The sequence below is a fragment of the Bombina bombina genome, chromosome 2, assembly GCF_027579735.1.
Source record: "Bombina bombina isolate aBomBom1 chromosome 2, aBomBom1.pri, whole genome shotgun sequence".
NCBI lineage: Eukaryota > Metazoa > Chordata > Amphibia > Anura > Bombinatoridae > Bombina > Bombina bombina.
Window position 1 is genome coordinate 813456801 of NC_069500.1, and position 23734 is coordinate 813480534.

Below are 23734 nucleotides of genomic sequence, written 5' to 3' on the forward strand. Positions count from 1 at the left end.
GATGCGTGTAACATAGTTACTTATATTCTCTGTATCATTTACTATTCCTCTAAGGTGATTTTAAATAACCAACAGTAGCGTTGGATATCTTGCTTTGTAGATACTATGGGAGAGAACATGTCTAATAATTAACAATAGGCTATGAGGAGGATCTTTTCTTAAATTACTATGTCATAAATATTTGGGGGTATTGTCACCTGATATAAATTGTCACTACTTATATTGACACTAGTTGATCTAGGTTAGTTTTGACTTTTTTTTTTTTTTTTACTGTTTTCATCACACTGCTTGCGGCCGAAGCAGTGTCACTTTTCAGTTAAGGCAAGACTCACATCTATGGATGTTACATGAGCTAACCAGTGGAGAAAATGCCCTTACTTTAGGAAACCAACTCTTAATATACTAATATAATACTATGGCCCTTCTATATAAAACCCCTATGTATCTTTCAAGGCTGCTGGTTTGATACGACCACAAGATTACCGTTCGAACTCTAGATGCAAGAGGTGAACATTACTAATTTTATTACTGCCAACACCATGAAAGAACATTTACTTTTATATTACTTCAAATCACGTCTGACTCCATATTACCAACTCCCTCCCCCATATAGTTTACTTAAGTAAGTTAAGGAAAATATGTCCCTGGACTTCCTTCCTTTAATGGTTGATTTTGTCGTTTTCTAATATTCATCAAAAATAATTTCCCTTCACCTATATACCAGTTACTAGTACATATTTAATGTAACCTATTTATAGCTTATAACTATAGTCCTGCAGACCCAAAAGGGGTCCTATCTATTACATTATTCTTGATAAGCTTCCATTTTATTTACAGTTTTTACATATGTGCCTGAGACCAAAGAGTGGCCTCATCAGTTGGAAGAGGGCTATTTACATATATAGGGGTCCATTTATCAAGCTCCGTATGGAGCTTGAAGGGCCGTGTTTCTGGCGAGCCTTCAGACTCGCCAGAAACACCAGTTACAAAGCAGCGGTCTAAAGACCACTGCTCCATAACCTGTCTGCCTGCTCTGAGGAGGCGGGCAGAGATCGTGTGAAATCAGACTGGTATAAATTAAATTTCCCAGAAGTATTCAAATTCTGCAAAAAAAACTCGAAGACTGGGCACATCTACCTATCTCTCTAACAGCTAGGGCGATGTTAGTTAAAACCATTTTATTCCCTAAAATTTTGTATCTACTTCAAAACATCCCAGTATTTTTATATCAATCTGATATCCGATTATTTAATGGTCTATGTACACGGCACTAAGCCATGCATAGCATTAAAGCGTTTAATGAATCCTAGACTAGCTGCAGGTCTAGCATTTCCTAATCTCAAACATTATAATTTAGCAACATTAATAAAAATAGCGTTAGATTGGATTACGGAAAAAGAATATATTTCTTTTTTGCAGTGTGAATCTAACCTAATAGCACCTTTTAGCCTTAAAGCAATTCTACATTGCCCATTAACTCAGTTACCATCTAATGTTTGTAATTTAGTAACTATTAAAAACATAATTAGGGCTTGGCAGGATTATTGTTTAGAATGTCATATACTCCCCTATGTATTTGAGTTCCTCCCAATTAGGGGTAACCCCAAGTTTATTCCTGGCTATTCTAACAATATTTTTATAGAATGGGAGAATAAAGGCTTGAAATGGATTAGACAATTTACTAGACCAGATTTATATGTGGAATCTTTTACTGATATCTGCATCAAATTTGGTCTTACAAGGAGAGATTTTTATGCATATCTACAGATACGTCACTATATTGATGAACTGAAACAAGTATATAGCCTAAATTGGTCTCTAGGGGATTTAACCCCTAGAATTAAATTATATCAAAATGGCATATATACCATCTCCCCATTATATACTATGCTGAACGCCCTTTCCACAAATGCACAATTAGAATTTCTTCAAATTAAATGGCAATTGTACTTTCCAAATATTACTATGCAAGATATATCTGATAGCCTTAAAATCATTGAAAACTCATGGGTTATGACATCTTGGCGGGAGACACATCTAAAATTATTGTTTAACGTATATATTACACCAGAAAAAATATCTAAGTGGTATAAAACGAATTACTTGTGTACAAGGTGCAGTAGCAGTAATGCTAATATCTTTCACTGTTTCTGGGCTTACCCAAAAATCGCCCAATTTTGGGCGAAAATTGATTATTGGATGAATATGGTACTTCATTTAAATTTCAAGATAACCCCATTGATTGTGTTTTTTCTGCTTAAATATTCGGATTACTGTTTAAATCATAGTTTAAATAATACTATGGTTTTTATTGCACGAAATCCTATCTTAAGATCATGGAAGTCCCACAAAACCCCCAGCTTTGTACAATTTAAAAAAAACATTAATAGCCCAAAGTACAATAGAACAGATGCAGATTCCTAATATGAACAACGATCAACTAGAAAAATATTTAAAAAAATGGATAGTGGTTATTAAAACCATGCCAATTCAGGCCCAAAGACAATTAGTTAAGCCTCTGATAAATTCTGAGTTTGTTCAAATGAACATATACGCTGGATATTTCCCTAGTAGTTGGCTTGATTAAAATAATACGGCCTTATGTAACAGTATTCCTCTCTTAGTTGATGTTATACCCCTGAGATAGTAGGATTCTCCCTTTTCCCCCTTTTTTTTTCCTCTTTTTTTTTTTTTCTTCCCTATTTTTTGTTTTTTTATTTTGTTTTTTTTATGGTTATATATAAAATACCAACATTGAGCACATATTATATTGAAGTTGCTACAAGACTACTTATTAGTTGTTTAATCATGGATAATTCTCCTTCTTGTTTTTGCATTAGGATAATAGGCCCTGTGTGGCATATTCTATTATTCTACTGTGTTTTTGATGTTTTGTACACAATGTTGGTTTATAAAAATAAATTTAAAAAAAAAAGAAATCAACCCGATCCAATACGATCGGGTTGATTGACACCCTCTGCTGGCGGCCGATTGACAGAGAATCTGCACAGGGGGCGGCGTTGCAGTTCACAAGAGCTGCTGGCGCAATGCATTCATCGATGTCTGTCGGACATGATCCGCTGATCGGATTATGTCGGACAGATATTTGTTAAATAGGCCCCATAGTAACTACAAAGAGATAACAAAGAGGTTGAATAATGATTGTTTAGGTGAATGTACTAGAGGCGCGCTAGTGGTACTCCTCACCATTATATAGTTGAATCTTAAAAATACTGTTCTGCATGAAAGATTTTTTGTATATATGACTGCTCCTGCTGATAGTTCTGTAAACGTGTGGATTTATGCCTATGTCCATTCTGCATTGTAACCTTGTTACTGTTTCTGGACTTTTCAACCTCAATAAAAATATTTATAGAAAAACAAAGAACAAAAACATAACATCTTTAAAACATTAAACGTCTGGATTATTATTTTTATTACTGTTATTTTTAAGCCTCCAATATATTCCTCAGCACAATTACTGAACTTGGTACTATAATGACTGGGTACTATAATAACATAATTACATAACATTTACCAAACCACAACTGCACAGAATTGAAAGAGCCAGAGGAAGTTGCCTTTGAGTTACCAACAGGATTGGATGACTTTTGAGGTTGTGTATTAAATGATTCAAGAGGAAATATTTAAAAGGACAAAAAATGTAATTCACTACATTGAGAAGTATCTGTATACAAAAAAACATGTTTTAAAAGCATTTAAACTCACATTTTGTTATCAAACTTTATATTGTCTTCCAATCCAGGAACACACCCCTTGAAAACCTCTTGATTGTGATATTTGATAATGCCAATTAGGAACGTAGATAAATTAGCTCATTCATGCTCATTTTAAAGAATTTCTGTACATAATGCAGGATAGTCAAGGCTCTAAATTACAAAACAATATATTCCGATTTAAATGTTTCTGATCTACATATAATTACAACCTTTATGGTTTTCTCAATTTTAAACTGAACGCACCTTTAAAGGGGCATTCCGGTCAAAATTTCAATGCACATAGATGAATTACATATTTGAATAGAAACATATTTGCAATATACATGTATTGGCAACATTGCTTCTAGTAAAAATTATCACTGTTTTCGCGTTAACCTTTTTCTCTGCATGCGCATGTGAAGCATAGCTATATATTATCAGCGCACAGCATTTTAAATACTGCAGCTTCTCAGAGCACCAGTGGGACTTGTATCATGTCAGCGATTAACAAATTGAGTCATTAACAGATGGTGCAAGAGCTGTGTTGTTTAAAATGCTGGTACACAGTGCATACTTAAATAAACGTTTTTTTAAAACTGCTGTAACTTTTATTAGAAATGTTTTTTCTAAAACTTATATAATACAAAAATGCTTCTGTTCAAAACTGAAATGCATCCATGTGGATTTTAATTTTGTCTGGAATGTCCCTTTTAAGTTGAATGGTAAAGGACCAGTGGTAAACAAAAATAAGCCCTGTAAATACACTAAGGAATACATTTTTAAAGAACATTTAAAACAAGTTCCAAAAAGCAAGGTGGGGAAGCCAGTTATATAGTTATAGGAAAAGATACGGCATGTATATAAGTCTGTAGAATCCATCGTAAATGCCTCTGCCTGACTAATCTACCTTTTCTGCCCCACTTTACTGGATCCTCATTCACAGCAGAATTAAATAAAAAATTCTCATCCTGACCTACAAAGCCTTTACCAACGCCACTCACCACTACCTGTCCTCACTCATCAACAAGTATACTCCAGCCCGCCCCCTCAGATCCAACAATGACCTGCTCCTTGCATCCTCTACCATCACCTTCTCCCATGCTAGACTACAGGAGTCCTCTCGTGTGGCACCAACCTACTGGAACTCACTTCCTTGCACTGTCCGACAATGCTGATCTGTCCTCCTTTTTAAAGGCTCCCTGAAGAAGGAAGCCTAACAGCCAACTCTGTAACAAATCTATTCCACTTACCTAATGCCCTCATAACTCTGTACTAAAATAATTCTCATGCTTGCAGCCCCCACCTCCTGTTTCTCACCCTCCCCTCCTGCCTTCTAGATTGTAAGTTGCTATGGGAATAGGGCCCTCGATTCCTCCTGTATTTGTTTCTTAAAAATATTGCATCATTGCTGTTCTTTTACCTGTTGTACTCATAGACAACCCTTTGGAATTTGTTGACACTTTATAAATAAAATATAATAATAATATGAGATTAGTCTGCATGCAACAGAGTGGAGATAACCAGTTGGGAGTATCTGCAGATAAGTACATAGATAAAGGACGGTGTAAACAAAAGCAGGGCTTGCTTAAGTTTTTTGTTTTGAAATATAGGGGGGAACCAATGGCTGGACTGACAACTCTGTACTAGTTAAAGGGACAGTCAACACCAGAATTTTTGTTCTGTAAAAAGAAAGATAATCCCTTTATTACCCATTCCCCAGTGTTGCATAACCAACACAGTTATATAAATACACTTTTTACCTCTGTGATTATCTTGTATCTAAACCTCTGCAGACTGCCCCCTTATTTCAGATCTTTTGACAGACTTGCTTTTTAGCCAATCAGTGCTCACTCCAGGGTAACTTCACGTGCATGAGCTCAATGTTATCTATATGAAACACATGAACTAATGCCCTCTAGTGGTCAAAATGCATTCAGATTAGAGGCAGTCTTTAAGGTCTACGAAATTAGCATATGAAACTCCTAGAATTTGCTTTTAACTAAGAATACCAAGAGAACAAAGCAAAATTGGTGATACAATTAAATTGGAAAGTTGTTTAAAATGACATTCCCTATTTAAATCATGAACTTTTTTTTGGACTTGACTGTTCCTTTAATGGGTAGTGAGTAGAGAAGATTATTCTACCATACGTTTTGACTATGGGGAGAAATAGGTTTGCAACACCAAAATCTCTAAAATAGAGTCCAGAACACCAATTTTATGATACGCTGTTAGGGAATTGCCACCCCTCCAATTATAGAAAGTAACCACAGAACAGCAGCACTGTTAGACATATTTATTGACAAAAATACATCCACAACGTAGCAGTTTGCAATGCTGCATAAGTAGTTGGTAAATTTATCAAGTAGAAAGGATGTGGAATGTGGAGAGGTAACTTTGGGTGTCCTTAAAGGGATATGAAGCCCAAAAATTCATTATTCGGATAGAGCATGCAATTTTAAACAACTTTTTCATTTACTTGTATAATCAATTTTTCTTTGTTCTCTTGTTATCTAATGTTGAAACTCAGGGATGTATGTTTAGGAGTTGGCCCATTTCTCGAGCACTATATAGCAGCAGTTTTGCAAAAAATGTTATTCATTTGCAAGAGCACTAGATGGCAGCACTGTTTCCTGCCATGTAGTGTTCCTGATGCCTACCTAAGTATCTCTTCAACACTACAACAATATCATGTGAACAAAGCAAATTTGATAATTGATGTAAATTTAGAATTATTATTATTTTTTAAATGGTATGCTCTGTCTGAATTGCAAAATATTTTTTGGGGGTTTCATATCCCTTTAATATATAGATTATATTGAAACCCACATAACTTGATGAAGGTATTCAAGGAAGTGTACACTGAAAAACATAATGGAACTAGGACAGAACCCATTGGCAGAGGTATTGCCATAGAAAGGTAAATAAAACCAGAAAAGAAAGAAAACCATTAGATTTATGTGGAGGGTCCGGAGCAGGAGTAGATGGTCAACCATGTTTGCAAATAAAAAATAGCTTTAAAGGGGTGATCTTTGGAGTTGTATATATCCATAAAGATTTTTTTTTTTCAAGTAGTTTAATATCTTTATAGAAAGGGAGATATCTAGCTCAAGAAATCATCCTTTATACGTTACAAATGGATTGGAATGGGTTTGAGACCCTAAAAAGAAGCTAAATCTATTGACAGCAATTGGTTTAAATTTGAAAATAACTTCTGTATTTAAAATTAAATTGGTTAAATTGGTTAATCAATACAATTCAAAAAGACCCTGATGTGTCTTGATTGTATCTGTGGTATACTATTTGCAGTGCATTGACGTTAGAGCAAACGATTCTAAGGTGATTGCCACCTAAGGTGATTGCCTGATGAATATAAAGTTAATTTACAAATAAAAGGAACATCCAGAAGCTATCTGGACATTTGGGCGACATGTTTCATGGGCATCCATTTCCATCCTTTCTAGGTAGTTTTCTTCACAGAACTGGTTCTCTGTTGGACATAATTTTACCCAATCCACTACTAGAAAAAAACAGCCACCAAAATATTATTATTTTTTTTTTGCTTTAAATCATGGACAAGTGCAATTTGGAAAATCTCTTTAGATTTTTGTGTTTCACGGTAATAGACTATCATTATTTTCAGTGGAACATCTTTTGAAGGATTTATTTCCAGTAACAGAGCAAAATGTTTTTTTCTAATCTTAAACCAGATAGTATTTTTACTTCTTAAAATATGCAAGTGTGACATGACATATTCTTCTTTTCAACAAAGCTCTCCTTGAATTAGTCATCATTCTTTGATCTAAGATCTTCCAACAACCGCTTAACCCTCACCAAGTTAGGAGATGTTCAAAATGGTATGAGACTTCCACATTTGTATGCAGAAAAATGGAAATATCCCTTCTTTATTTTTGGTGTTTTGGAAAAGTGAACTAATGTGAAAATGTGCAAAACTGTGATGGCAAAACTAGAAAAAAATTACTTGTGTCCAGCTAGTACTATATGGTTGTTCAGGTAGGGGCCAGGTAGGCTTTATAGGGTTGCAGTAATAATACTTTTTTCAACACACCAGATCATACTCACGACATTTTCCATGAGATAGTATGAAACAGAAGAGGCTGAGGCATGGACGGTGTGACTAAAAAGATCTGGGGTAGGAAAGCATCAAACATATGCAAAAAACCTAGAACATGACACCAGAAAATTAGACAATTATGCTGTAGTAATAGATCTGTATTGGTAAACAAAGATGAAGGTTGCTTAGCAACAAGTCTGTTCCATGATGGTTTCTACTGTTGACATGTTATTTGAACAAGTTGCCTTAGGTATTGATTTGTTTTTCATTTTTTGCCATTATCTTTTTAAAGGGATGGTTAATGTGAAAATGTTTTACACTTCATATAACTCACTTTCTCTATTTTTGTTATTGTATCCATGATTCACTTAATAAAGAGCTTATTTATTGTTTATTTTATGCCCAGAAGTAGCAAACTGCTTTCCTCCTGGCCACAACCAATGAGAAGCTGTATCACCCACCCAATAGAAAAATGACTCCTGAGTCTCAGCTCAGCTGAATTATCACTGTGAAGACGGATGCAATGTTCAGCAGCTTGACGCATAACAAAATATGCAGTGGAGCTTAACCGCCACTGTTTGTGTCATAAAGCTTCTATTTGGCTGAACTGTCTGATAATATCCTTAAAAAAAACTACTATTACTTGGGGCCTAAAATAAACATGAAATAAGTTTACAAGGGAGGAATCAATATACCAAGATATTCAATGAAACCTATTAATTGGACAGCAAATATAAAAATGTTTTACATTTTGAAGCTCCAAAAACAATCTGCTTTTTATGTGACTTAATAGTAAGATACAATCTCTTCAAACTGCAATTTTCTAAATAATTTAACATCACTTTTTGTGCTATCCTGCAACGTTCCCTTTTAATATAAAGCTAAGGAAGTGGTTGTATATAATATTAAACAAGAATCAACACAAGAAGCTCAGTAACAGATCAGAAAAGTATTAGAGACGAGATTGGACTGCAAACAATGAGCAAGGAATAAGAAATGACTAAATCTTGTATTGTTGGTTTAAATCAGGGAAACTTGGGGGGCGGAGTTTGACCGCAGACGGAGATGGAAGCATAACTGCTTAGCTCCGTGCAGGATAATATAAAAAGGGGATTTTAAACCTGCAAAAGATGACCAAACTGCCATAGGCAGGCAGAGACAGACCTCCAGGATAATCGGAAGGTTACATTGAAACTTTTAGTGATCGCTACTAAGAATAAACATGGGACACAGCAAAGAGGCCGTTCTGAGAGCAGCTAGAGGCAGCGCCATCTTGCCAGACCACGTGGAGTAGCGCTTCGGTAACGAAAGCAGCAAGTCAGCGCAAATACACTACAAACTCCACGGAGGTAATATGCAAAATCCTGGCTAGTCATATGTGAAGATAGAGGCGGCAGGGCTGTTTGAAAGCTACCGGGGAAGGGAAAGGGGATTCCCCACACTATCCACATTAACAGACACGCTGTCACCCTACCCTGATGACAGAACTACTAAGCAGAATAACGGAATGGAAATAAGTCCTTCTCCTGACATTAGAAGCTCCCTTATTTGGTGATTACTTTAACACTGTGATTGCTGCTAGGAGGAAAATATAACAGGCTGCAAGGGACCAAAATTGTATATGAGCAAATAAAGCCCACACTGGCTATAACAGAAGTTTGGAACACATTATAAATGCTGGGATCTGATCTTAGGAACTCTGTTTAAAGATACAGACACCCCAATTATATTTACACAGCCACCACTTCACACATTATACTATATAAGGGGACAGTTTGCTTCACTATTGAAGTAAATTCTTGGCCCATACACAATGGCGGCCAGGAAGATGAACAAACCATCTGCAGCAGGAAAATCGGCAGCGGCCAGTTTATTTTTTAAATCTTCCAAAGGGGAGAAAGCAATAGCACCCCAAGATGTAGAACAAGAGGAGGAGTCAGATGCCGAACAGGGGACACAGGTCAGCACTGACGATACCACACCGGTCACGAGAGCGGATATTCTGGCCCTAGTTTCAAAAACGGACATAGACAAGAACTTTGAAAAAATGTGGCATAAGATGGATTCCTTTCAAACCACCATCACCAACAGTCTAGCGGAATTAAAGCATGAGATGCTTGACTTAGGCACCAGAGTGTCCGCTTTAGAGGACAATGAAAACAACGTAGAGGAGATGGTGACCACATTAGCACAAAAGTCACAAGATCATCAACAAGAACTAGATACTCTCCAGGATAAACTGGAGGATCTAGAGAACCGCTCACGCCGAAGCAACCTGAGAATCAAAGGAGTCCCAGAGAGCATAACACAGTCTGATCTGCAGAATTACCTAAAGCAATTATTTAGGGCAATCACAGGATGTACAGAAGAAGACTCTTTTCAGATAGAAAGGGCACACAGGGCCCTTAAGGCAAAACCGAAGGGAGACTACCCCCCCCCCGTGATGTAATAGTTAAATTGCTCCGATTCCCAGAAAAAGAAGCAATTCTTCAAGCTTCAAGAAAGAGTCCTACTTTCAAATACCAAGGTGTGGTAGTACAATTCTATCAAGATCTATGCGTACGTACTTTACAACGGAGAGGTGCACTCAGACCTCTCACCTCATTGCTCAGGAAAAATCAAATAACTTATCGTTGGGGATTCCCTTTTGCATTATACATCCTTCACGAGGGGAAAACTCTGACAATAAAGGACAGACAAGACATCCCAGAAATATGCTCATATATTGGATTAGATACACCAGATCTACCTAAAGAACATGGCGACCCCGAAGAGGAGCGACACCCCCGAGGTGAAGACAACAATAAAAGAGCAAAGTGGACCAAAGTAGCAAAGACTGTCAAATGGCTACGGGACTCTAGAAAGATCATAAGAGTGATTAAGTAAGCCATGCTGTCATAAGACTGGACACTAAGAAAGGTCTTCAGGACTCACACCATGATAGAGTCAGGTTGAAATAACCTTTGTTATTATAGCTTAATCTATATAATACTACTATCCTGCACGTAGTATTTAATTGTTTTTTTTTTTCTCTCTATTATTTTTCATCTTATTTCCTGTGTTAAGATATATAAGGAAACCAAGAGTAATATGCAGGCGTTAAGCCTAGTTAGTTATTGTTATGAGTTCAAACTGTTCAAAATTTCTGTGTGTTGTTCTTTCTATGTGGTCAACTGGGTTACCGATTTTTTAATGAAACTATGTCAGTCTAAGATAATGAAACATATGGTATGGTTTAAGAGATTGAAAATTTTTACCATTGTATGCAATGTCCTCCACACTTACTATTCTCTCGCATAATGTGAGAGGCCTAAACACAAATGTCAAACGCAAAATAGCCCTTACTCAATATTTACGACTGAAAGCCAAGATTATTTTCCTCCAGGAAACTCATTTCACACAAACATTAACCCCAAACTTCTGGCATAAGTCCTTTCCCACACACTTCCACTCCACCATTGATCAAAAAAAAAGAGGGGTTACTATTCTCATTCACTCATCCCTGGGTTTTGTAAAAGAAGAAGTTATAACTGACCCAGAGGGTAGATTTCTTATAGTTAGGGGAAGAATACACAACACGAAGGTTACACTCTGCAATGTTTATGCCCCGAATGAGCAACAACACTCCTTTTTTAAAATGATCTCTCATCACCTCACTCAATGGTCCCAATCCAGAACAATCATAGCTGGAGACTTTAATATTTCTTTGCCATCACATAAAAGGAACACAGGGCAAACATTTACAAAGAAACAACAGAGACAAAGCTCGATTGCCAAATCAGTGAAAGAATCATTAGACTTACACAACTTAGTGGACACTTGGGAGATACTCTACGGTCAAACGTCAGACCACACTTTCTACTCACATGCACACAAGATGTACACTAGACTGGATTATGTGATGATTAGCCAGATCATGATCCCCAATCTCATAAGCGCGTTCATACACCCATGTGTATGGTCAGATCATTCGGTGGTGCAGGTAGACCTGACAGGCATACTTAACTTCGACAGACAGAGATCGTGGACGTATGACCCAAATACACTTAATAACGAACATACACGTAACCAAACTATTAAATTGATAGAGGAATATTGGCAACTTAATGAGCATTCCACCAACAATCCGCTGTCCTCTTGGGCTGCGCACAAACCTTATGTAAGAGGGATTCTCATACAGGAAAAATCAAAGCTCATTAGAACCTCTCACAAAAATATAGATCAGTTACAAGCAGAAATACACACATTGGAGGCTATGCATAAACAAAATTTGTCAGGAACCACTTTCAAACAACTTCAGACTAAAAGAATGCTTCTTGAAAAGTTATTAAATGATTCGGCGCTGAGAGCAATCCAGAGACTGAAAACAACTTACTTTATACATTCAAACAAGCCTGACAGGTATTTAGCCAACAAACTCAGAGAAAGAACTAAAATGCACTCTATTCCATGTATACAGATCCAGGGGGGAAACAGACTTCTAACCCACAAGAAATAGCAGATACGTTTGCAAATTTTTACGAAACATTATATGATGGTAGGAAAGTTATAAGATCAGATCAGACACAGAGACTGTTGACGAGATTTTTACAACAAACCAAAGGTAAGACTCTTGGTGTTACTGATATAGAGGGACTGAATGCAGAGATCTCAGAGCAGGAAATAGTTAACGTGATCAAGGAGATCAAGACAGGCAAAGCAGCAGGACCGGATGGCCTGCCTGGCGAGTATTACAAATTATTCAAGATGGCATTAGTTCCCCATTTTAAGAAATTCTGTAATGACATTATGAAAGGGGCAGAGATCCCAATAGATATTCTAAGAGCCAAGATAGTTGTCATCCCAAAGCCAGGGAAAGACCCCACACAGTGCAAGAATTATAGACCAATTTCCTTGATCAATCAAGATGTAAAAATCCTTACGAAAGTATTAGCCAATAGACTCAAATTAGTACTCCCAGACATTATACACCCTGACCAGGTGGGGTTCATTCAGGGGAGAGAGGCCCCGGATAACATCAGAAGGACCATAGATTTAACGGAATACTTGAAGATGACAGGGACGCCTTCTCTGCTCCTATCACTGGATGCGGAGAAGGCGTTCGATAGAATAGATTGGACATACATGTTTGAAGTTTTATCACATTATGGTTTCAAGGGAGAGTTCATACAGGCAGTTAAGGAAATCTATTCGGCACCTTCAGCAACAGTCAGTGCTGCTGGCTACCAATCCAGATCCATAAGTATTTTAAATGGTACGCGACAGGGCTGCCCCTTATCCCCATTGCTGTTCGCAATTTGTATCGAACCGTTGGCAGCCAGAATAAGACAGTCAGAGGACATTAGAGGAGTTAGATTAAGTGGTTCTGAATACAAGCTCTCGCTATTTGCAGACGATGTCTTGCTGACATTAACTAAGCCCTTAGACTCCTTGACACACTTATATCAGATTCTGCAGGAATTCTCGGAAATCTCAGGATACAAGGTTAACTTGGACAAATGCGAGGCCTTGCCATTGTCGATCCCCTCTCATACAAAAAAACTAATAGAAACTAATTTTGAGATCACATGGGCTAGACACTCACTTCCCTATCTGGGAACCAAATTAGCAGACTCAATAGATAAATTATATAAACTCAATTATATCCCATTATATAAAATTATTAGACAGGATCTAAAAAAGTGGAAAAAGGGAAAGTTTTCATGGTATGGTCGTCTGTCCATTATTAAAATGAATGTATTCCCCAGGTTGCTGTATTTGTTCAGGGCACTACCTATTACTATACCCCCCCTGGATCTGCAGAAATTACAATCCGACCTCCACTCCTTTTTACGAGGAGATAGAGGGGCGAGAATAGCATCCCATGTCCTGGCCCAGCACAGACAATTGGGAGGAGTTGGGGTGCCAAATTTAACAGATTATTACAGAGCTTCAAGGATATCTCAAGCCTCGCTTTTAAGCAAGCAGACACATAATGTTGTCTGGACAATAATAGAGAAAGAACTATTTGGCCAAGACAACTCAGATAGTATACTATGGGACTCTGGATTGAAACCGAGACGAGACAGTAGTGGGACTCCCATTATTTCAGACACAATATCCCTGTGGAATTCTCTCACAAAGACCCAAGAACTCTTGCCTACACATACGTGGGTTAGACCCTTGAGATACCTTCTACCCAAAGAAACACAGAGACAGATAGGTAAATGGATAAACAAGGGGCTTTATAGAGTAGCAGACTTTATGATAAGTGGTCGTATAATCACCTTCAATCAGCTACAAGAAACCCTACAACCAGATAAATTACACTGGTACATTTATTTACAGATTACATCAGCCCTAACTAAATACATTAAACATTATAAACGACAACCAAATACAAATCTCAAAAGGGCCTGCAAGTCGACAGATAGGGAAAAACATATGATATCCAAACTCTATATTGACATTCAGGAAGGCAAACATAAACCTAAGCCCAACATAGTCTTAAAATGGGAAGAAGATCTAGGAACTACACTCTCAGAGGAGGAATGGTGCCAGACTTTCTATGAATCCTGTAGAGGCTTGATAAGTGCTGACCTTAGGGAAAATGCTATCAAAACCACATTCAGATGGTACTTGACCCCGTTACATACATCCCATTACTCCAATAATAAAACCAAACTATGTTATAGGGGTTGTGGAGAGAGGGGCTCATATAAGCATATGTGGTGGGAATGCAGGTTAATTAGACCCACGTGGAACAAGTTAAATGAGCTACTGAGCCAATTACTAGAAGAAAGTATAACTTTGACCATGTTCCAGGCACTTCTGAATAGAGGGTATCCGAGGTTTATACCACCAATTAATAAATTTATTAAAATTATATGTACAATAACTAGAGTCTGCATAGCTCGTTACTGGAAAGAGGGAGCCCCTACATGGAAGGAGGTAAGGGATAAGATCCAAGATGTTTACACAATGTCAGAGGGAGCCTCAAGGATTCAGGGCACAGCAGACCAGTTCCAGAAGATCTGGTATTATTGGAGCTTAAATAGTGCCACAAGGAACAGGTGAAATAGGAATAAGATGGGTAGGCATAAAATAGCGGGACAGATGGACAGACATGTGAATTAAGTTACTTGTTTAGAAACCCAGATGAAGATGTTCATAAGATGCTGTAAAAAGGACGACCACATAGAATAGTTGCATTAGTTTTTTCTTTTTTTTTTCTCTTCTTTTTTCAGTTTTGTCAATTTACATAGTTTACCGTTTAATTTGTTAAAATTTGAATAATAATCCTAAGGTATGACCCCGAGTGTATAGAATGGGCACAATCCCAACTAGATTGTAAGTTACATCAGAAAAGATAGGGTATTAAAAATATTTATTTGTGTTAATCACCAACTAAGACAGAAATGACCCTAAAAGGATAAACAGAAAACTGTTTCAACGTACCGTATATAATTATTGTATTGTTTTATTATGCATCTGGAATACAACCTGAGTTAGATCAAAGGTAACAATGTGATTGTTCATGAATGTAAACTGTATTTGCCTTATGGATTGAAATAAAAACTCTTTTAACATAAATCAGGGAAACTTGATCCATCTGCAATCATTTCACAGAAGATATGGCCCCCTAATGAGGACAAGGGGCGGCATGTCGAGATGGATTAACGACCTGTAGAAGACAAATATTAAAAAGCAATCTCACTTGAATTTAAATGGTATAATCACACTTGTTTCCTTTTACTTTGCCAAGTAATACTTATCTGTGGCAGCACAACTCAGTTACAGTTTGGGTTTTGATGAGAGTGCCCCTTAATTTTGTTTATATAAATAGATATGTAGTTGATTTTTTTTATTTTTATATGAGACATTATTCACTATGGGATAGTTTACGAGTGGCGCACTAACTGTTGCACACAAGCAAAAGGGGGTTTATTGCACGTAGAAGTAGTGTGTATTAAAAGTTACAAGTAAATCCATTCACTTGCGTTCAATTGAATTTAACGTGCGTCTGGATAGTGCAACCTTAGAGCTCTGGTTAACTGTTATTCTTGAATAAAAAGTTGCACAAAACACATACAAAATACATTTAAAAGTACAATTACACTCATAACACCATCTAATAAATAAATAAATAAAATAAATGAGGTCTCAGGTAAAAGAAAAAGACTGCGAAGGGCTTTAACATAGAGATATATACATGTTTAAATATGTATATATATATATATATATATATATATATATATATATATATATATATATATATATAATAAATATATTATATATATATATATGTTTGTGTACAGATATATTTATGTATTTACAGACATATGTACACATATAAACACATAAATACACATGCATACATACAGTATATAGACATATATACAGTATAAGTGCATTGGAGACCTTTACAGTCAAGCAGCTGAAAATATGAAAAATCATATTTATGCAATATTCATATTTAATAAAGTGTTTAATTGTGTTTTTACTGTAAATATTTCTCATTCCAATGTTCTTCACATAGGGGAATATGTTCTAAGTATTTTTAAATAGATATTCCTGTATATGACTTATATAAAATTAACAGCGCTGAAATGGACCGTGGAATCTCAAAGTAAGAGGTTAAACCATAGACTCGTTCTATTCTATATTATAATAAACTGCCATGACCTAAATGGTGTTAATCATAGAGCAGAATAAAATAAGTGATTTTAAACCAACAAAGATAGAAGCGCAAATGCACAAATTAATAATTTGTTGGTCCTGATCGACCCCTTATTATAATAGTCACCAACTTGATGCCACTACTTGTGAAACCATGTGGAAATGAAGTCTGGGTAGTTTCTTGTCACACTGAATCCTCCTGTTGGTGACCAAAGGTGAAATAGAGAATTCTACTGGATTTCGGATGGTCACGGTACCAAAGCCAAGTTGGGAGTACTCTGATATGCTTGTTTTTTTTATCTATTTCTAGTAAGTGCATATGTATGCGCATCAGAATTGCTCAAAACATTTTTTTACTACCTTGAATCTGGGTTGCCCTTATGTTCTGCTTCCATAGATATTCCTATATATATCTGTATATATCTATACCTGTATATAATTATGTGTGTGTGTGTATATATATATATATATATATATATATAATATATAGATATCCCCCCCAAAAAATCATATATATATATATATATATATATATATAAATATGTATTTAAGAATCAATATGTATTTAAGAATAAATAGAACATATTACTCTATTTGAAGGTCATTGGAATGTGTAATATTCATATTTCATATCAGGTTAGCGAGATCAGGGTTGCGCGCGAGTAAGGGTGTTAGGTTTTTTCCCTCAGCCTATTGCACTTCATTGAAGTCTATAGGGGAATACGTTAACATGGTCAAGATATTCTAACTTTGGCTTTTTGCGTGCGTCGGTTAGTATGCAAGCGAAAACATTTTTTCTTTCATTATTTAGATAGAGCATGCAATTTTAAGCAACTTTCTAATTTACTCCAATTATCAATTTTTCTTCATTTTCTTGGTATCTTTATTTGAAAAGGCAGGAATGTAAGCTTAGGAGACGGACCATTTTTGGTTCAGACCTGGGTAGCGCTTGCTGATTGGTGGCTACATTTAGATACCAAGAGAAGGAAGAAAAATTGATACTAGGGGCCGAATTATCAAGCTCCGAATGAAAGTTGCTCTATCTGAATCATGAAAGGAAAAAGCAATAAATAGCCCTCCATTTGTAATCTAGCCCTATATTGCAAAATATTTTCATACAAAAGAAATGTTATAAAAACATTTAAAACTACAATTTTGTTAGAAAATTAAGAATTGGTTTGTAGTCCCCAAACACGCACCTTTAAAATCCTCATTTGTAATAAAACATCTTTATTAGGGTTTCCAAATAAGTATATATATCCGGAGGCTCACCAAAGGAATTACAATTCCAAAATCCTTTTGTAAATCAGTTTAGAAACATTCCATATCAAAGGTTTCCATAGCTTAGGTGCGGACAAGTCTTATGCTTTTTGGCTTCAACGCTCTACTTAAAGGGGCCGATTTATCAATGTCTGTCCAACATGATACGCTGTAGCGTATCATGTCCGACAGACATCGCTGAATGCCAACATCATACGCTGTCAGCATTTAACATTGCACAAGCAGTTCCAGCGAACTGCTTGTGCAATGCCGCCCCCTGCAGTTTCACGGCCAATCAACCGCTAGCAGGGGGTGTCAATCAACCAGATCGTATAGGATCGGGCGGATTGATGTTTGTAGCCTCAGAGGCAGTGGACCAGTTAAAGAGCAGCGGTCTTAAGACCGTTGCTTCATAACTGCTGTTTCCGGTGAGCAGAAAAAAGCCATCCTGGTTATATCATTAGAGAATGCAGAAGCGCTCAATGCAGAGCTTATTCAACTGGGAGATAATTTCACTTCCAGTGTAAGTGTAGAAACAACAACAAAACACATATAAATCACACCTCTTATGTAATGTATCTAATGACTTGCAATGAGAGTAATTTACAGTATGTACTTTTAATGGGACATGACATTTTTAAACAACTTTCCATTTTACTTCTAATATCAAAAGTGCTTCATTGTCTTGATATCCTTTATTGAAGGAGCAGCATTGCACTACTAGGAGCAAACTAATCTGTAAATATTCCAAACAAAGAGAGGCGCCCAAATGTGTGTATCAATAGCATAAATTCGACGAACACAATGTACTCGCACTCTTGACGAGCACACCTATTAGGGATGGGCGAATGTGTAAATTTTCGAATGTAAAACGAATGTTATTACCGAAATTCGAATTCTAAATCCGAATGTCGATAAGAACGAATATTCTTAAAAATTTGAAAATCGAATGTTATTTACAGTTTTCGAATGTCATTTTCGAATTCGAATGTTTATAATTATATCGAATGTCCACATTCGAAATTTCGAATTTAACATTCTATTTAACAAATACTATTCACAAGTTCAATAGTTCATGTGGTAGGGCGGGAATCTAGTAAATTGATACATAATAGATACAAATATATAATTTTGAATGTTTCCATATAGAATATTGCATAATTTGAATATTACATTTAAAGAAAAAGCATTAGAAATACTATTACAATCTAAATTCGAATTTTTCGAATTCGAATACACGTATTGCATAATATTCGAATATTACATTTAAAGAAAAAGCATTAGAAATACTATTACAATCTAAATTCGAATTTTTCGAAAAGAATATATTCGAATGTAATCGTAAAATTCGAAACCGAACATTCGAAAATCGAATGTTAGAATGTTATGTAAACATTCGAAATTCGATTCGAATGAACAAATGTGTTAAAATTCGTGCCGTTTTTCGAATGTTGCGAAACATTCGCCCATCCCTAACACCTATGTGCTTGTAGAAGCGGGCTGGTTATTAGAGCTAACCAGCTGGCTCTCTCCGGTCTTTTCTCTCACTCTCCCCGCTCTGGTTGTCTGGTAGTGACAGGCTCGCTTAATGAGGATGTGAGGCAATGATGTTAAAAACAAGATACTTTATTACAAAGCACTGCAAACACAAGCCTTATACAAAAATAAACAGAACACCTTTTTATATGCTCGCCCAAGAGGATTGTTGTATAAGGCTTGTGTTTGCAGTGCTTTGTAATAAAGTATCTTGTTTTTAACATCATTGCCTCACATCCTCATTAAGCGAGTCTGTCACTACCAGACAACCAGAGCAGGGAGAGTGAGAGAAAAGACCGGAGAGAGCCAGCTGGTTAGCTCTAATAACCAGCCCGCTTCTACAAGCACATAGGTGTGCTCCTCAAGAGTGTGAGTACCCTGTGCTTAGATTAACAATTGTGTACGTCCAATTTACGCTATTGATACACACATTTGGGCGCCTCTCTTTGTTTGGAATATTTACAGAAAAGCTGTCCTGTCGTGGAAGAAGGGAGAGTGCTGCCTAATAGACTCTTTGTGCTACTTCTGATGTGGGGATATCAAGTATATTCATCACTTACCAAACTGTTCCACTAAAGACATGATATTAATTGTGGACATTGAATTCTATATCAGATTGTATATTTTCAATGAGGATCCATTATCCGTTTTATATTTACTTTGATCATTATGTTATATAATTTTTAAACACAGTGGGATGAGTTTTGTTTTAACTATGCTTGTATATAGATAGGTTTGGTAGAGCATTAGCACCCTCTTGTGATTGAATTCACATTATTTTGTATTTTAGGAGCAAACTAAGCACATCAGAAGAGCCAGTGACAAGATGCATATAAGTAAAGCCACCAATCAGCAGCTAGCTCCCTGTAGTTTAACAAAGGATACCAAGAAACAAGGATAATTAGATAACAGAAGTAAATTGGAAAGTTGTTTAAAACCTGGCGTTCTATCTAATCATGTAAGTAACATTTTGGGTTTCATATCCCTTTAACTACTAGGTGAACAGCAACAGAGAGAAAATCTACGCCCAAAACAGGAGGAGATACAGATTATACATTATCAAGACAAGAGCTATCCTATATAATAAAAGGCCACGTGTGTTTGTCCAAAGCTGTCATGCGCAGTAGAGACAGCATGAGGACAAACACACCTGGCCTTCGAGTCCCTAACTGAAGATCTGCGCCGCGGCAGAATTGGGCGTGGCTGGGCATGACCGGGGGCATGGCCAGGCGTGAAGGGGCGTGGCCGGGCATGCATGGCCGTGAAGGGGCATGGCCGGTCGTGAAGGGAGCATAGCAGGACGTGAAGGGGGCGTGGCCGGGGACATGGTCATGCAATAGAGAGGGGGAAGAGACACAGCAAAAGACAGGGAGGGGGGAGAGACACAGCAAAAGACAGGGAGGGGGGAGAGAGACAGCAAAAGACAGGGAGGGGGGAGAGAGACAGCAAAAGACAGGGAGGGGGGAGAGAGACAGCAAAAGAGAGAAGGGGAGAGAGACAGCAAAAGAGAGAAGGGGAGAGAGACAGCAAAAGAGAGAAGGGGAGAGAGACAGCAAAAGAGAGGGGGGGAGAGACAGCAAAAGAGAGGGGGGAGAGAGACAGCAAAAGAGAGGGGGGAGAGAGACAGCAAAAGAGAGGGGGGAGAGAGACAGCAAAAGAGAGGGGGGAGAGAGACAGCAAAAGAGAGGGGGGAGAGAGACAGCAAAAGAGAGAGGTGGAGAGAGACAGCAAAATACAGGGGGAGAGAGACAGCAAAAGAGAGGGGGGAGAGAGACAACAAAAGAGAGAGGTGGAGAGAGACAGCAAAAGACAGAGGGGAGAGAGACAGCAAAAGAGAGGGGGAGAGAGACAGCAAAAGAGAGGGGGGAAAGAGAGTGCAAAAGAGAGGGTGGAGAGAGCGCAAAAGAGAGGGTGGAGAGAGGGCAGAAGAGAGGGGGAGAGAGAGCGCAAAAGAGAGGGGGAGAGAGAGCTCAAAAGAAAGGGGGGAAAGAGAGTGCAAAAGAGAGGGTGGAGAGAGCGCAAAAGAGAGGGTGGAGAGAGGGCAGAAGAGAGGGGGAGAGAGAGCGCAAAAGAGAGGGGGAGAGAGAGCTCAAAAGAAAGGGTGAGAGAGAGCACAAAAGAGAGGGGGGAGAGAGAGCGCAAAAGAGATGGGGAAGAGAGAGAGCGCGCAAAAGAGAGGGGGAGAGAGAGAGCACAAAAGAGAGGGGGAGAGAGTGCAAAAGAGAGGGGGGGTGAGAGCAAAAGAGAGGGGGGAGAGAGCGCAAAAGAGAGGGGGAGAGAGACAGCAAAAGAGAGGGGGATAGAGACAACAAAAGAGAGAGGGGGAGAGAGACAGCAAAAGAGAGGGGGGAGAGCGCAAAAGAGAGGGGGAAGAGCGCAAAAGAGAGGCGGGAAAGAGAGTGCAAAAGAGAGGGTGGAGAGAGCGCAAAAGAGAGGGTGGAGAGAGGGCAGAAGAGAGGGGGAGAGAGAGCGCAAAAGAGAGGGGGAGAGAGAGCACAAGAGAGGGGGAGAGAGAGCTCAAAAGAAAGGGTGAGAGAGAGCACAAAAGAGAGGGGGGAGAGAGAGCGCAAAAGAGATGGGGAAGAGAGAGAGAGCGCAAAAGAGATGGGGAGAGAGAGAGCACAAAAGAGAGGGGGAGAGAGAGAGCGCAAAAGAGAGGGGGAGAGAGAGAGCGCAAAAGAGAGGGGGAGAGAGACCGCAAAAGAGAGGGAGAGAGAGCACAAAAGAGAGGGGGAGAGAGAGCGCGCAAAAGAGAGGGGGGAGAGAGAGAGCGCCAAAAAGATGGGGAGAGAGATAACACGCAAAAGAGAGGGGGGAGAGAGCGCAAAAGAGTTGGGGAGAGAGAGCGCAAAAGAGAGGGGGGAGAGAGAGAGCGCAAAAGAGAGGGGGGAGAGAGAGAGCTCAAAAGAGATGGGGAGAGAGCTCAAAAGAGAGGGGGGAGAGAGAACGCAAAAGAGAGGGGGGAGAGAGAACGCAAAAGAGAGAGAGAGCGCAAAAGAGAGGGGGTAGAGAGAGCTCAAAAGAGAGGGGGAGAGAGAGAGCAAAAGAGAGGGGGAGGGAGAGAGCGCAAGAGGTGGGACCGCTGTGCTGCAAAAAATGGCCCGTGTGAACGGGCTTTAGGACTAGTATTGTATATTTAGACTAAAAACTAATGTACCACATAGTTTATATTCAGAATTTAACCTTTTTATTCCTTTTATTGTTACCTCTTATTAGACCTCTTATTGTGAAAACTGGGTTATTTATCTAATTTATATTTTGTTTGTATTTTGTTTTAAAATATTGTATTAGAATACAGTACAGGTGGCCCTCGTTTTACAACGGTTCAATTTACACCGTTTCAGAATAACAACCTTTTTTTTCAGTCATGTGACTGCTATTGAAAAGCATTGAGAAGCAGTGCATTTATTAAAATAGCCAGTAGGCGGAGCTGTCTGCTTGTGTTGCAGCAAAACCAAGCAAGCTGAAATTAATCAGTTTAACCAGACCTGAGCTATCAAGCAGATTTCAAAGGAACAAGATCTTTCTGTCTATAAATCAGTTCAGATTGGAATGCATAGAAAGAACTATTTGCAGAAAAATGCAAGTGAAGTCTGTGTTGTGTGATTATTTTATTAGGTTTATAATGCTGTTTAGCAAATGTTTTTGTTCATTTAACTTAGTTTAATTATTTATTCTGTGTTGTGTGATTATTTTATTAGGTTTATAATGCTGTTTAGCATTTAAAGTCTTCATGTCAAAGCTTTAAAAATAATGTATTAGGTGTTACTTATGACAATTTTGAGAGGGGCCTGGAACCTATCTCCCTCACGTCCCATTAACTTACATTATAAACTGGGTTTCAATTTACAACGGTTTCGATTTACAACCATTCCTTCTGGAACCTAACCCCGGCGTAAACTGAGGGCTACCTGTATTAGAATTGTACTGTATAGGGTGATACCTTAGTACTATATCTTCAATAGAAGAAAATTGATATTTGTATGTGTATGTATCTTTAAATAGCTTATTATGTTTATATGTCGGAATTTGTCTTAAAGGACCACTCAGTGCAGTAGAATTACATAATTAACAGGTACATAATAAAAAGACAATGCAGTAGCACTTACTCTGAATTTCAAATAATAGGTTTTTATTTGACAAATGTATTTGTTCTCCCATTTTCTGACCCCTGTGTCATTTGACAGACCTCAGCCAGTCACAGACTAGTACAGTGCTTTCCAAACTGTGTGTCGGGACACACTAGTGTGTCGGCAGCAGTGTGTAGGTGTGTCCCTGCTTCAGCACAAATTTTTTTCAGTTTTTTTTTTGGTTTCTGACTTTCCGCCTGCCTGCTACGCATATCACGTGGTTGACACGTGATTGGTACCTATTGGGTCAAAGATCATCTTAACCTATTGGCGCAGCTCAAAGGGAACTGAAACTATTCCCATTGGCGGCACATTGGCTCCTGACTGCACGTGTAGTCTCCTTAATTGGCTCCTGA

At 37.9% G+C, this 23734-nt stretch overlaps 1 protein-coding gene across 2 annotated transcripts in view; it reads left to right on the forward strand.

Annotated features, from left to right (window-relative positions):
* LOC128649664 (excitatory amino acid transporter 1) overlaps positions 1 to 23734 on the forward strand; it is a 98129-nt gene that overhangs the window by 11907 nt on the left and 62488 nt on the right. The window contains exon 3 of one of the 2 annotated variants that reach the window (XM_053703048.1): positions 20039 to 20206. The exons of the other annotated variant lie outside the window; for it this stretch is intronic. The gene's annotated coding sequence lies outside the window, so the exon portion shown is untranslated. The remainder of the gene's footprint in view (positions 1 to 20038; positions 20207 to 23734) is intronic. 2 annotated transcript variants of the gene reach the window in all.